At 41.1% G+C, this 16,409-nt stretch overlaps 1 protein-coding gene and 1 long non-coding RNA gene across 3 annotated transcripts in view; both read left to right on the top strand.

Moving 5' to 3' along the window:
- Window positions 1-16,409, top strand: part of LOC120862538 (sine oculis binding protein homolog) — a 164,822-nt gene that overhangs the window by 98,754 nt on the left and 49,659 nt on the right. The gene's annotated exons all lie outside the window — the stretch shown is intronic.
- LOC120862550 lies at window positions 4,813-13,956 on the top strand. Its single transcript, XR_005720800.1, has 2 exons — window positions 4,813-7,389; window positions 7,610-13,956. It is a non-coding gene; the product is annotated as an uncharacterized LOC120862550 (long non-coding RNA).

Here is a 16,409-nt window from a genome sequence, read left to right as displayed (position 1 = left end):
GAGCCAGAATGGGAGGAGGGCCTCAATCATACCAGGAGCTTACACCTTCTTGTTAGTCAGTACTTGCTCAGTTCTTGAAAGCCACCTTGGGTAAGACCTAGCAGCACCTTAGGTAAGAACTGAGCCCCAAGTGTTCTTCGGAGCAATTCAGAGAATACAGGGAGCGTCACTGTGTTCAGGAATAAGGTCAAAATATAGTCAAAGATGTGTAGAAACCAGTGTGGTGTAATTTGGTTGGAAAGAAACTAAGTTTAGGAAGTCTCAAAGGGGAAGGGGAAAGCAGCCTATCTTCTTTAGTTCCAGATTATGGATCATTACCTGGACAGTCTGATTCCTTTTGGCTTTTCCTTAGGCTGTTGAGGGTGGCAGTTTTGCAGAGGAAGGGGAAGATGCCCTTAGTTGGGAGTGCATACGTTTGTGCACAGGTATCTGCTCAGTCTCTAAGTCATGTCTGACTCTTTGAGACCCCATAGACTGTAACCCCCCAGGCTCCTCTGTCCATGGGATTTTCCAGGCAAGAATACTGGAGGGGGTTGCCATTTCCTCCTCCAGGGGATCTTCCCAACCCAGGGATCAAACCTGCATCTGTTGCACCTCCTGCATTGGCAGGCAGATTGTTTACCACGGAGCCACGTGGGAAGCCCCTTAGTTGGGAGGCTAAATAGAAATAGCATCAGGAAATAATTCTTTCTGGTCATTTACAATGCCGGTGTAGGGAGAAGGTGAAAACTATTTTAGTTTTGTGGCCTTTGTATATAGAGCTGGTGGAGAGGAGAGATGCTGGGCAGTTCTATGGGCTGCTTTGTCCATCTGATTTGCTTGTGGAGGCAGAGAGGTGGATTATAACAGTTGGATGTTGCCTCTAGGCAGAACTGCTCTGTGTTAATTCAGTGTTTGTGAAGAAGACATCACTGAGCATCTTCTATGTATAAGGCATTTTGCTAGACAGTGTTTGTAGGGGACAGAAATAGAGAAAGACAGTCCCTTCCCTTCCCTGAAGGAGCTTAAATTCAGTAGGAAGAACAAGGATAGTCAGTATTGTAGTCTTCAGGAACATGGGCTCTCTGGTCTTCCTGGAAGTTGGAGTTTTGTCTGATTTATACCGAATTGCTCTGATGGTATAGCGAAGGATCATAGGTACAAAGGCTTAACATTTATGGTGATACATCTGACATCATATCATATTGGATCACCATTGCGCCTCATGGACTTCTTTGCATTTCGGACCTTCATCTGTAAAATGTGATAATAAAAGGTAATAGCCTCAAAGGGTACTGTCAGGATTGAAAGTGATGACACATTTAATGTGCCTGGTACATAGTAACTTTCAGTACATATTGGCTGCTATGGTCGTGCTCCTTCTTTATTTCATGATTATTATTGTTACACAATGAGCTGTGGCCCAAGAGGGCACCAACAAAGTTCTGGAGTACAAAGGAGGAAGAGATTATTTCCACATGTTGTAATTAGAGACTTAACCGAGGATAGTTTTGATATAGGCCTTCCAGGGTTGGATTTTTTTGTAGTTGGAGCTGGGGTATAAGGGTCATTCCCAGCAGAGGGAAATAACATGTGCAAAGGCAAGGAGGTGGGAAGGTTCAGATCAAGTAACTCACATCTCAGTTGGCAATTAAGTTGACTGAAGTGGAAGGACCTGAAGGGTACAGAGTGAGCTGGCAGGCTGGTCCTTTTGCAGAGGTCTAAATAACTGTCTTATATTTGGGTTAAAGGTTCAGTGGGTAAAGAATCCGCCTGCTATGCAGGAGACACAGGAGACAAGAGTTTGATCCCTGGGTCAGGATGATTCCCTGGAGAAGGAAATGACAACCCACTCCAGTATTCTTGCCTGGAGAATTCCATGGACAGAGGAGCCTGGCAAGCTACAGTCCACGGGGTTGCAAAGAGTCGGACATGACTGAGTGAATAAGCACACACAAATAACTGACACCCTCCTATCAAGTCTAGACTTTAGTAGTTTTACTTTTAGAAATCCCTAGTACTTCTGTGGATTAAAAAATTATGGAAAATTCCTAACAGACAAAAGTAGAGAGTCATAAAATGAATGTCCGTGTACTAACAGTTATCAACTATTTATCTTGCTTCATCTACCCCTTTACCCTCTACCCACTCCACCGTTTTCTTCTGCTGAAGTATTGTGAAACATATGGTTTTTTGTTTGGTTTAACATTTTTTTTTTTGGTAAAGATTAGCACACCACTTATCTGGCTAGAAAGAATCCATTGAGACTGATTAAATTGGGAATTGGAGCTTTGGGATTAGGAATACGTAAAACAAATGACTTGGTTATGCCGTGCGCTCTTCCCTCCCTGCTCAGCACAACTCTGAGGCTTGGATGGAGTGTTAAAACCCCTTAAGGTGAGAGACATGCCACAGTGCTAGTGATGACTTTGTTTTCTTTACTGTTGGACCCCTGGCTTTATTGTTTTATTTATCTTTCTGTTTAAAAAGTGATGTATAGTTGATTTACAATATTGTATTAGTTTATGTTGTACAGCAAAGTGATTCAGTTATGTATATATACATTCTTTTTTATATTATTTTCCATTATGGTTTATCACAGGATATTGAATATAATTCCCTTTACTACACGGTAGGACCTTGTTGTTTATCCATTCAATATAGAATAGTTTGCATACACCCCTGGTTTTAAATGTATTTATTTAAAAATAAGATCTCTTTAAGCTTGCCTCATGTGAAGAGTTGACTCATTGGAAAAGACCCTGATGCTGGGAGGGATTTGGGGCAGGAAGAGAAGGGGACGACAGAGGATGAGATGGCTGGATGGCATCACAGACTCGATGGACATGAGTTTGAGTGAACTCCGGGAGTTGTTGATGGACAGGGAGGCCTAGCGTGCTGCAATTCATGGGGTCGCAAAGAGTCAGACACTATTGAGCGACTGAAATGAACTGAACTGAAGCTTAGATGGACAAGAAAATAGGACAAAATTTATGTAGTAAAGGGAATTATATTCAATATCCTGTGATCAAGATTTAAAATTAAATGTAAGAAATACATTTCTACATGCAAAAAAATTAAGATCTCTTTGCAACCCAGCCCATCTCACCAGTACATGTTGACTTCATCACAGCAGTGAGGGGGAATTCTGGATTGCTGTCAGATATTAGCTATTGCTAGGACTTTCTAGCTAGATTATGGAATCTCAATGAGAACCTCAAAAAGGATGATAGAAATAGCCACATTTCACTTGAAACTTGATAGGCTTTTCAAAATAGGTATAATTGGCCAAAGACCTCCCTTAATGCTGCTAGTCTAGCAGAAAGCCAAATACATGCCCTGGTTCAACTTGATTTGACACACTGTTTCTTTGGTGTTACAGCTGAGCAACCCAGGCATTGAGAATTAAAACTCATGGTGACACACTTGGACTCCCATAACATCAAATAAAATATCATATGACGTGTGCGTATGTAGTATGCTGTGGACCAGTTTCCTGAAATAGTCATTGTAAAAACCCCAAAGATGTAAAATGACCCAGAAATCCCCAGGGATTGGTTGCTATCTAGAGAGAGTTGGCCTATCCAACCTTTTCTTTTTTTTTTTTTTTCCCTCCCTCACCACCCCTACTCCTGACCCCTGTAGTCTAGAGCTATTCTGGTGTTCTCTGAAGGGTTCTCTGAACTAATGTTTTTAGAAAAATAAAACTTTTTAGAGAGGAGAGGGCCAGTCTTAGACTAAGCAAGGAGTGGTTCTGCTAGAGGTGGGGCTAGAGGTATACTAAGCCCCAGTACACTCTCCATCTAGACCATGCAGACTTCAACACAGGCAGAAGAGCGGATTCTGCCTGAGCTGTCCTATTTCCCCTCGCAGTCCTGTTTCCATCTGTGCTGTTGTTCCCCCTCTTTCCAGCTGGCCCTGCTGCTTCTCCCTTTCTCTTTTTAGCCCTTTGGCTCCCATGACTCCCATGGTCTTGTGATTCAGAGCCTTTTCTTCTCCTGTACAAAGACCCTCTCCCACAAAGACTGTGTCCCTCACTTACCACCCATGCAAATCCTACTTTAACTGTCTCTTTTTAGTTTCTTTCTTTGGGAGAGAAGCTGCAGGAAGGCTGGACTTCCGCCTGCTTCTGCTCTGGTGTAGGTACTTTTCTTGGGATGAGATTTAATTGGAGACCCTTGGTCCCCTGCAAGCTCCCTTTTCCAAGGCATGAAGATCTTTGCCTTTACCGGTCTGGGGCCATTGCACAAAAAAGATCAGAGGCATATGGTTTGGTGTTCATGTTGACTTACATGAACAGTACATCACAGTGGTTCTTGAGAGAGACATGGAGGACCACGTGTTTTTCAGGTAAGAGTGGGTGTCCCAGCCCTGCTCTGCAGACATACCAGCTGTGGAAGCTGGTCAAGTTTTCCTGAGCCTCAGTGCTTTTATCAATACAATGAAGATAAATATAGTACCTGCCTCATCGGTTTGTTTTCAGGAATAAGTGAGATCGTGTATATGAAGCACTTACTATGTCTGACATATACTGAGTAAAAGTTCAATAATCCTTAGTCTTATTATTAACAGAAAGGATCTAGAAAGTAGCATTAATTTAAGCAAAATCTTAAGGCAGATGCTGGAAGCACCTGCCTTTCTTCTCTACTAGTCTCTTCCCAGTTGGGTTGGTAGAAGCCAATAAAATACTTAAAATTAAATATTTTAATTTAAGACAGAACTTCAGAGAAACCCTTGAACATCCACTCACTTGCCTATATTTATGCCAAGAACACTACAGATCCCTATTGGCCGCATAGCAAATGTTGCTGATTTGTGAGGTACTGTAATGTTAGGGTAATTTTCAAAGAAGGATTTAAAACCTCCCCAAAATAGTATGGTATTAGGTTGAAGAGCTTGGACTTTTGGGACTATTTGGTTCAAATAGTCCTTCACTCCTTCACTCTCCCCACTGGCTATGTGACCTTGGGCAAGTCACTGAACATATCTCTCTGTCCATGTCCTTGTCTGTGAAATAAGAACAATCATATCTGTCTGGTAAGGTTGGTGTGAGGTCTGAATGAATGAATACCCCCAAGATGCTTAGAACAGTATTTGGCAAACACTTGGCATTCCATTGAGGTTGTTGTAACTAAGATTATTTCTTTCAAGGTTGTCCACCTACTAGCACGTCATAGAATACCACTGACTGAATTTTCTAGCAATTAATTATCTGAAAGTCTTGAGTATGAATATTTGCAAGCAAAAGCCATGAAATTTCCTTATGAACAATGAAAGGAACAAGGTGTATCATGCAGATAATTCTTAGAGCTAAGCTTTAGAAAAACTATCAAAGAAGATTCTATGGGATCCAAGACTCCTTCATCTTGCCCTCCCATTTAATAGTACAGTCGTTAATCTTAGCAATAGGCAACTATTAAGAAAATAAATGCAAAGGAAAGGAAAATATAATTTACACATGGAAGTATCTGCAATAGCAAATGAATGTGCCTCTGATAAGCTTGTTAAGGGAAGGAGACAAGAAACCATCCTTTGTGGGGTGCCTCCAGTGTGCCATTGTACTTGGTCTTTATAGAGCCTTTTTGAGACCCTGTATGCTCTATACCTTTGCTAGTATATATTGTTATTTTCAGGGCTTCCCAGATGGAGTTAGTGGTAAATAACTCGCCTGCCAATCAATGCAGGAGATATAAGAGAGACACAGGTTTGACCTCTGTGTCAGGAAGATCCCCTGGAGAAGGGCACAGCAACCTACTCCAGGATTCTTGCCTGAAGAATCCCATGGACAGAGGAGCCTGCAGGGATACAGTCCACAGGGTTTCAAAGAGTCAGACATGAATGAATCCACTTAGCACAGCATGGCACACACATTGTTATTGTCATTTCATGGAGGGGGGAATTACAATTTGGAGATGTTACATTCCTTGCTCTGGGAGATGGGAGGAGATGCAGTGAGAGATTGCAGAGCCTGATTTGATTCACATCTCTGTGACCTGTGCTCAGGCCAAAATACTGCCAGCTTCTCAAGGCAGGGACCAGGTCTGATACACTCTCCCATCCCTGGGTGAAAGAAAGGGTCCAATCTATGTTTGTGGGATGTCAGAATTAAGCAATCAATCCAGAATCACTCTTTCTGGCTTCTTTATGGTAACAGTTCTTTGGTAGAATTCTGAAGCCAGAAGGAACATCTGTGGGAATGTTAGGAAGGGGAGTTTATTCAGAAAGGCCTGTCAGTGTTTGAGAATTTCCAGTGAGTACTAAATTGTAGGGAAAGGAACCAAAGTATATATTTTTAAATTTGGTAGTCTATATAAAATATAATTTTGAGTGTGTAATAAGCATCTGAGCAGGTTTTTTTTAAATCTGACAGCAATAGTTGGTATTTGATAAATGTTAAATCTTCTTTTGAAGATTTTTATTCTTTTCATGATCAGTAAAGCCATTTCAAAAAAACTTGGCCTCTTTTGATTTGGTGGAGTTGTGTTCTTTGGGATGAACCTGGTAAACCAGGTTTAAACTGATCTTGCCTTCAAGACCTCTGGCCATCAAGTAGCATACTGGAGATAAGTGTCAGTGACATTTTCCTTCATTGTTAATTGCTAAGACTGAACAATTACCTAAAGTACCAAAGAGAATTCACCTCTGATGGCTTGATAGAAACTTCAGATCGTATATCAAACAAAACCAGAAAACCAGACAGGTTAGCAATTATCAGTACAAAGGTGCCCAAGAAACCAGCCGGAAATGATATTAATCATCTTTAGTCATATGCTTGGTTTGTGGCTAGAACAAGCTAACGCAAGTCTCTTGGGAGAAAAAGGAAAAGGAATAAAAAATATTTGGACTTGAGAAAAATGACATACATGAGAAATAAAGGAGGCAAAAAATTGGAGATGGGGATGTGGAGGTGATGGCAGACTGGTGAGAGGGAACTTTAAAAGAGAAGAAAGAAAGAAGACCATGGTTAAGCTGCAAATAAGGTCTTTAATGTATTTTCCCACTGCATTTGGTTTGAAATGCCTCTTGTGACCATGATTTTTGCACATTTTTTGCTCTTCTGGTTTGAGGTATTGGACTTTCCTGGAGAGCTCTCTTCTTAGCTTCTCCTCCCTGACCACATTCAACCAGATGTTGAGATGCCCTCTTTTAATTCCAGACAAGGCTCCCCTGGCTCAGAACTCTGAGAAGCAAGACCTTTGTCTTTACTCACTGTACCCTTGACAACCACGCTTGCCCACCCAATATTTTATGATGCACCCCCCAACATGTTTACATCTCAGAAATGGGATTTCATGTTATAATTGATGACCTGTCATTTTTTAAAAGTTGGCAATGTTTTTCCCTTCTGGTATAAGAGAATAGCATCTTAACAATCAGTGGTGATATAGATTCAATGAACTCTGGAAGTAGGTGTGTGTGAAGTCGCTCAGTTGTGTCCAACTCTTTGTGACCCCATGGACTGTAGCCTATCAGGCTCCTCCCTCCATGGTTTTCTCCAGGCAAGAGTACTGGAGTGGGTTGCCATTTCCTTCTCCAGGGGATCTTCTGACCCAGGGATCAAACCAGGGTCTCCCGCATTCCAGGCAGATGCTTTAACCTCTGAGCCACCAGGGAAGCCCGGTGGAAGTAGGTACTCAAAAATTATCTGTTGGATGAATACATGAAATAACATATCCTCCTGGTTCTAGTTCAGATAAAAACAAAATGCTTAAGGTTGGGTGTGGATTGTTCATGGGCCTCAGACAAAGTGGAGTGGAGGGTGGGCCTGTGGTTGTCTTGGCTGAGAATTTGACTGCTGTATACTTGCCCTTCAGTGGAGCTGATAGATGGCTTTGTTCATAATTTCAAGTGAAATATTGAGCCAGTTTAGACATACTTTCAGTAAATCAGGTTTAAACTAATAAGCAGTACTTCTGCCTTAATTATTGAGAAAATTGCTTAATGTTCTACATTGGATTGTATATCCATCAGTATTTCTCTTAAATATCCATGAAAACACATTGGTGGAGAAGCAATGCTTTCTCTCTCACACACACTTTCTCAAGAGAACAAGCTGTAGACTTCAATAGAATAAAGCATGGGTTTTTTTAAATAAATTGGGATTTTTTTTTAACCCACTCTCATCACCAACACCATCATCTCTTAGAGAGGTTCCCAATCTGGAGAAGAGATGAGTACACATAGACACATACATTCCCTACACTTTGAATCTGTAATCCACCTTCAGGATATCAACCGAGTTATGCCCTAAATTTAACTGTGTGAAATACTCTGCTGTTTTATAGTGTTCAGATCTCAATATAGTTTAGTTTCCTTTGAATGGAAAAATTTGAATCTGATTCTGATATTGCAGCAGAATCTGTTATACTCTTCTTGGTGTGAACACGGAAGGGGAAAAAAACCACATAAACATTTTTAAATGTCAGAGCCCTGAGATAGGAAGGGAGGCAATATTTAAATATTGAGCATATGCTATGATAAGACCTTCACATGGAGAGTATCCCAATTATTAACATATATGAAACACTTTGGGGTCTTCATTATGTAGCCATTTCACACAGTGATGTTTTTTAATTTTTAAATTGTCTGATAACTGTGTTAGGACAAAAATAGTATAAACACTAGTTTTGGCTTAGAGAAATATTTATATACTTGCCAGATAGCTTGAATCTTGACAATATGTGATATCATTGTGTATATACACATACAAAATACAATATATGGAGGCAAACATATATGCCATGCAGAAATGTCGATACATACATAAAAGAAAATGAAAATAGACTGGAGCTTTACAGAAGTGCTTATGAGCCTATGGCATTTAACACAATCTCAATCATTTATGCAGTATTTGATGTAAATATCAAAACATAATTTGATGTTTATATATGAACACATAAAAATAAGTAACATGGAAAAATAAAGTTGTAGTGAAATTTTCATTTTTCCTTAGCACTTTTATTTTTAAACAATGTTCTGACTGTCATCAAATCATCCAAGTTAAAAATTGAGTGGCATCAGTGGAGACAGCTGGTCTTGATAATTCAAACCCCAAAGTCCTTTTCTCAAGGGATATATTCTCTTGTGTGTTTGGTCTGGATAGTTTCTTATATATCTAATTTCTTCTGTGTAATTTGCATGAAACAATATATATATATAATTCAATGCAATATCTATAAATATTTAAAACCTTTTCTAAAAACCTGAATATTTAGTGTCATAGACACATCTCAGAAAGTGGAATTAATATGAGTAAGTGGTTATGGGTGTGTATACGACCTAGATTTTGAAGATATTTGTCTTCTAATCAAGATGCATTTATTGAGTACCTACTCTGTCCTGAGTGCTGTGCTTAAAAGATGGTATAAGATGTGGATCCTTCTCGTTAGGCATTTATATGTAAATTGTGCTGGTGTGAACAATGAACTTCCAATGTTGATTAAAGTGCCAGATGGGGTGTATGGTGATTAGAGAATAGAAATACATATTAAAGTATTATGTGTACAAAAAGGAAGTAAAAGTTCATTTAATGGGGAAGAGATGGTGAGCTAGAGTCATCAGGAATAGATCCTCAGGGGAGGTGGGGTCTGGGCTGGTTCCTGTAGGGTAGATGGGGAAAGGAAGTGCATCACAGAGAAGAGAAGGCTGTTGGTACAATGATGGGAACGAGGTGAGCATGGAGTACAGGGGGGCCGTTGAGACACTGCCTGGCATCATTGTGGGAGTGGTGAGCATAGTTAACTCAATAGGTTATGGTCAGATAATAAAAACAGTGAGAGCAAGGCAGCTAATTTGACACTTGGTGTTTTAGGATATGGGGATCTGTATTAGGAACCTGAGCAATGAAGCACAGTTATGAAAGCAGTGCTTTCACCCCTTGGAAAATGGGAGCAGTGAGGCTTCTAGAAGGCGGATAGAACAGTCTAGGTACACCGTGATGGGGACAAATGCTTCTCACAGCTGGAAAGCAAGAAGGAGACTGCAGATAACTGTCCAAAAATATTGGTCATCAAGTTCTTATGACCATGTTAATATAAATAACTGGCAAAGATTTCATCTCCAGCCAATTTTCTTATAAATTTAGATTTTGGATAAGAGTCATAATTGAGTAAGTAGCTAGTTGTGTGCAATGGGAAAAAGTGAGAGCAAAGTAGAAGCAAGAAACTGAGCTGTGATCCAGAATGATTCAGGGATCAGTGTGATTTCACTGTAAAAACACAAACTGGGGGAAAAAGGCTCTTAAATTTGAATTAAAGAGGCATAGATTCTCCCTTCACAAGAATGTAAGAACCCCTTCTCTCAGAGAATTGCACAGAGGCAGTGCAGATTATGTGCCCTGGAGTTACACCAACCTGGCTGGGTGGTGACCAGCTTTGTGGCCTTGGGAAGGTTGGTTTCTGCAGCTGTAAAACAGAAATAATAGCTGTACACACCATTTAGAGTGGCTGCAACAGCTAAATGAAATAATACATTAAAAGTATTTGGTATATAATAAGCCTCAGTAAAAGGTTACTAGTAAAGGGAATAAACCCCTCCCCCCATTTTTTGTATTTAACTTTCAAGAGAGAGAAAGAAATGCCAATAAATAAAACTCACAGGAATATCTCGATTCCTTGCTTTTTATAAATAAAGAGAAAATTTTTACAACATATAGTTTTTGATTGTGTGAATTTAGCTTACTTTTTTACACCTTGCATGTGTACAGGACTCTAGAAGGAGAAGTGGTATTTTTCTAGTAATGACCCTAAAGATTTTCAAGATCTTCATAAAGAAAAAAAATCTTATTGAGTTTACTGTCTTTACCAAGATAGATTATTAGACTAATATTAAGTGGTTTTGGGGTAAAATAGTCTTATACAAAGAGGGTTTGCTAGTTGAAACCCCAAATCAAATTTCTTATAATCCCACATTCCCTGATTTTCCTAATTAACTATTTAAATTCTACTTTTCTTTTGGAAGTAAACACCATCACCCACTTCTTTGGCCATCTTCTTTGTTCATATGCTGATAAATTTCAGGATATATCAGTTAGGCTCTTCCTTATTTGATAAATCAGTTTTTCTTTGGTCTGATTTAACAGTTTGTAATGCACTGGGGACTTGATGCAGTTGTAAAAGAGAAAAGAAGAAAAAAATCCAAAATAATGTGAGCAAAAGGTCCTTAAGTGAACATGGTAAAGCTGGAGAGCATCTCTCTTGGTTAGACTTCCTCTTTGAAATTGCTGGGCTGCCTCTACCCTACACAGATTATCAAGGTCATGTTCAAGATTAAAATGAGCTGTGGGACAATAAATTGCCTGTTATAGCAGAAAAACATACAAACAGAAAATGAGACCTAATATCTTCCCACAGCCCTGATTTTTTTTTCTTTCTGAGCCTAATACACCTATTTAGTCTAATTTAGCTTTAGCATTGGTTATGGTTTCTAAAATTACAATGTGTGTGAAGACTGGAATTTTTCTTCCAACAGGAATGAGAGTATATGGAATATGCTTTCTCTCCGCCCTCAGGGAATGGTAGAATTCCATATCTCCCTACTCTCCCTGTGTCTGGTCAGTCTGCGGTGGGAATGCCTCTTACCACGCCTGCTATGGGAACCACACCTCCCAGAACCAACAGCCCCATAGCCTTGCCTCTAGATGGGCCCTCATGTCATCAGTGTATTAGCCCCAGCAAACAATGAAAGTACAATAATGTCTTTTTAGATTGTGAAACTAACCATATAAAGTTAATTTTAGATTTGGAAGTACAATTTTAAAATACATGGTTGAATCTTTGGATTTTTTTTTTTTTTAATGACTGCAATACAAAGGTTTACATTTTAAGTTTTCTATTGCAAGAAAGGAATGACTGGACTGGTAAGGGTGCTGATGGTTAGAGCAAGAGAGCTGGAAATAGACAAAGATTCTGGAGTCAGTTCTCCTTCACTCGCTGCTGTCATCGTCACATCTCTTTGGCTTATCCTGGCCATGCATTAACATCTCTTAACTGTTTCCATAAATTAAAGAACTTTATGCAAGTGCCACATACAGTCAAGCTTTCCTCAAAGCCCATGTCATCAATTCTTCCATCATTTGGTCAGCACGATTTTGGGAGGATCCCCTGGAAAAGGAAATGGCACCCCACTCCAGTATTCTTGCCTGGAGAATCCCATGGACAGAGGAGCCTCGTGGGCTACAGCCCATGGGGTCGCAAAGAGTTGGACACAACTGAGCGACTAACAACACAGCACAACACACGTGATGTTCAGGGCGTAGGTCATCTTGGGTGGGTGTGAAATGGGCTGCATTTTCACAGAATCCCCCGTGGTTTTCCATAAATTCTTTGTATACTTACTTTATAGTATAGATAGATGATAGCTATAGATAGACATAAAGTATTTCTAAAATCATCTTACTGTAGGCTTTGAATAGGTGCTCAAGAAATACCGACTGTATGAATGAATGCACAAACCGTCCTCATGTGGCTCCCTGTGGGCACTTTTCCACAGCCAGCTCAGACGGCAAGGTCTCTCCTGTGTCTAGGGAGTTGTCAGGAATGTCTGGAATGCCGCAGCCTTGGCTGAGTGGACCTCCTTTCTGACACATTTCCGAGTTGCCCAGTTTCTTGGGCAGAATGAATAATGGCAGGAGATGGAGGAGCCACCTTTGGGTTCTGAGAACTCTCTGGGGCTCCCTCTCTAAACTATGGTATAACCTCATCCTTCCCACCACCCCGGTTGTTGTCCATGTTTGTTTCCCAAATAAGAGAATGGAGCCTGAAAGAATGTTCTCCAAATTGCATTCAACGCCTCCATATTCATGTATATGTCTGAATTTAGCTACTAGAGAAGGTATCAGATGTAGTTCTCAAGGCATTAGATTTAAAAATATGTAATTTTTCATTCTTTTTGAACTATTTAAACTAAGATTTAAATGAAGATTTAAATGAAAGAATTGCTTTGAAAACATGACGATCTTCCTAGGTTTAAATGAGACACTAGCTCTAGCTTGTCTAGGATGATAAGCAAAGCAAGCTTCCAGAGACCCTCATAACCCTCCTTCCAGTTCCCTCTCTCTCTCAGGTGATTTTCATACAAAATGTCAGTGAGTCCAAGATGTAGTTTTTTTCTGGAACCCTCATTCTGCTCAATTGGCTCCATAGAATGATCATACTTCTTTTTGAAATAGAACTGAGCAAAGTCTTGAATTTTATTACAGAATTTAATACCAATAATTACTTTAAATTTAATGAATTTCACTACTGACTTAATTGCTTTTGAGTAGTTCCACTTAACTTATTAAAGAGAAGCAAGGACATATTCATTTAATGAGCAGCAGAAGTCTTGCCCTCACATCTGCCTACATTCTCTTTTCAATTAATCAATTATAGTCTGATGGTGTGTAATTACACATTAAGAAAGTTATTGGATATCGCAGCATGTCTGTCCCGGGGGGCTCATGAATACACGAATATAACACACCTGTAATGACCTGCACTGAATCTGCAAATTACACTCATTTCTCTCCCTCTCTTCCTCTCTCTTTGCTAAATTAAGATGAGACCAATTACCATTAACTTTTTGAGTCACATCTAGTCAATGTGATATGGAGAAAGTGAAAAAGACTGAAAGAAAAGTAAAAATGGAGGGAAAAGACTTTATCTCTGAGTGTGAGTAATCTTCCTTTTGAAATGAAGCTTGCCAAGACCTGGTCCTGAGAGCTATCACAGCGGTGGTTGGTGGTCGTCCGTCAGAACCAGGTCTACTGAATCATACTGAATACTTGAGAAAATCAGGCCGACATTATTTGAACTCAAATAGTGTCGGGCTTCCTAGCTTCCTTCAACCTCCTGATGAGAGAAATAGGAAAACCTTTTGAAATCACATTCAGGCAAATTTGCTTGGCTTGTTTCAAATCAAACCAAAGTCTGGAACTGATCCCCAGGCAGGAGCGCTAAGCCTCTGCATAGCAACTAAGCCGCGTTAAAAAAAAAAAAAGCAAAGAAAGAAAAAAGAACCCACTAAAAATGCAGCACAAACAAAGAGCAAATTTTACTACGTTCATGGCCTAAAGGCTCTGGTTATGTGAAGGGGTCTATTCCAGTATGTCCTTCTGATTTATGCTAAATCAGTAAAACCCAACAAGAACCTCTTAATCCAAATTATATAGTCAGAGACATTCTAAATGCCTAAACCAACCAAGTGATTTTAAGCAAATGCCCTGTTAAAATAAGCTTTTGATGTCTGCACAACTCCAACTCAAAAAGCAATCTGTTGACATTTTCGGCAAATGCTATCTTCGTCGGAGACAGAGGCAGCCGTGGCTCCTTCGGAGTATTTTTCAGAGTAAAGTGGTTCTTCTCTCTTTCCCTCTCTCCTCCTCCATTAAAACCCCTGCTTCTGTCATCTCCTCGTTGAGGTACTGACATGGTCAATTCTGTTGTATGAATGGCTTTCCATCAGGATAGTGAGGATACATTGATCCTCAGCTAGCAGACACTCATGCACATGCAGACGAATGTGGTGAGCCTCCTTGCTAGAGAAGGATTTCCTTTGTTGATGTTTTTAACTCTGCAGCCAATTTGGGGCATTTTGTGTGCTGTTTCTCCTGCTTACAGCCACTGGCCGTGCATACCCCGCCATCACTTGGGCAAAGCCTGCCTCTCAGTGCACCTCCTATGGATGCCCAAGACCCCGCTGGCCCAGGACAGAGGATGTGTGTCGGTGGCAGAGGCACCCCGTGTACTTTCAGGGCGTGCCCTTTCCTGGCACTCCTGGCCTGTCGGGACAAATGTCTGCTGAAGGGGCCGTCTTCCTGTGTGGGCTCCATCTGTGGCATCTCATGGGCCTCCATGGGGTTGAGTTGTAAATAGTGGCCACCACATAAAACATGCCATCTGTACCCCTGTGGGTAGTAGGATGGAACACAAAAAAAGATTTATTCCAGGAATATGAACTGATGTTTACAGACATGCCAGGACTGGCTTTGAAAACACAGTGGAAAACTGTCTCAAAAGCAGTTTAAGTACCATGTAATAGAAGCCTGAAAAAAGTGCTATAGGAGCATGAAGGAAGCCTCTATGCCCAGGAAGATGCACCAGCTGGTTTGTCCACACCAGCCCCCTTCTCCCAGAGATGGGAGGTACCGTAAGGGAAGGCAGGGACAGGAGGCAGGGGGTGCCTGTGGCTCTCACGCTTTGGGGGCCAAGAGTCCCCCTGAACCCCAATCCCTGTAATAATTCCATAAAGACTGGAAAGTAAGGAGATAAGTTTGGATTGAACAAATTGGATTGCCCTGCGAAACTTTCATTATTTGCTGGTCTGGGGTTCAGGGCTGTATTGGGGGGGCATCTTTTGTTGGTGGCATCATACCCATAGGCAGACACAGGAACCTTAGCTCTCGGAGTGACAACCGCACACCCCAGGATTTGCACAGCCTTCCCAATTTCACCTTTATCACCTGTTTTCATAAACCAGTGGTCCTCCTCAAATGAGTTCAGGTGCCCAGCATTTGGAAATAGCGTCACTCTTGGGAACACTGTGAATTATTGACCTATTTAATCCCCATTGTGTGAACTAGGAGTAACTTTTGTTATCTGTAATCCATTTAGGAGATAAAGTCATAAACAGTTCAACAAATACATTATTAAGCTAACTAAGCAGGACCGACAGTTTCCTGTTTCCCACTCATATTCCTTTGCTGCCTGCCCGTTGACTTTGTCATCTTTGAACGCTTGCTAGCAGACACAGAAGGCTCGGTCTGTGAGATAAGAAAGTCCTTTTCTACTGAATCTGGGTAATTTCTGTTTAGGCATGCTGTTGGTTACTGCCTTGTGAATTGATTTACCTGCTCAGCCTGCTCTGGAGACCTGGGCACTCCGTGTCTGAAGAGACTGGGGTCTCACCTGAAGGGAGTGGCGGCTCGTATTTCCCACATCTCTAGCCCTACCCAGTTACCACCTTATTTCCGCTTCCCATCTCCTTCCCTTCAGAAACGGAGAAGAGTGAAGTCTGGGGATAGGCAGGCTCTTCTTGGCCCTCACCACGGTGTGGATGTCTGTGAGGGCGCCCCCTAGTGATTTGCGATATAATAACGCCCTCCAAGTTGGCCCTGAAGTTGAATCCTGCATCTGGACCCAGGCCTGCAACTTGTGCCAGCACTTTAGGACCTGTGAGTTTGATATTTTAGGTTCTCTCAGCCAGACTGTGGGGTGTGTGTGTGTGTGGGGTGTGTGTGTGTGTGTGTGTGTGTGTCCTCACGTGGGCGTGCGTGTGCATGCAGTTTTTACGGAAGGTTTGAGTCAGCGAGGGCTTTTCTATCACAGGACTGTGAAAAGCTTAAATATGACATTCCAGTTCATAAACGTTTTCCAGCCACCTGCCCCCAGGAATTTCTCCCTGGCCACATTTCCCCTCAGGTTCCAGTCACCTGTCAGCCTGCTCAGAGTCAC

Source organism: Oryx dammah, unplaced genomic scaffold (genome assembly GCF_014754425.2).
Source record: "Oryx dammah isolate SB20612 unplaced genomic scaffold, SCBI_Odam_1.1 HiC_scaffold_4, whole genome shotgun sequence".
Classification (NCBI taxonomy): domain Eukaryota; kingdom Metazoa; phylum Chordata; class Mammalia; order Artiodactyla; family Bovidae; genus Oryx; species Oryx dammah.
Note: the sequence above shows the minus strand (reverse complement) of the source record. Positions and strands in the feature narration are given on the sequence as shown.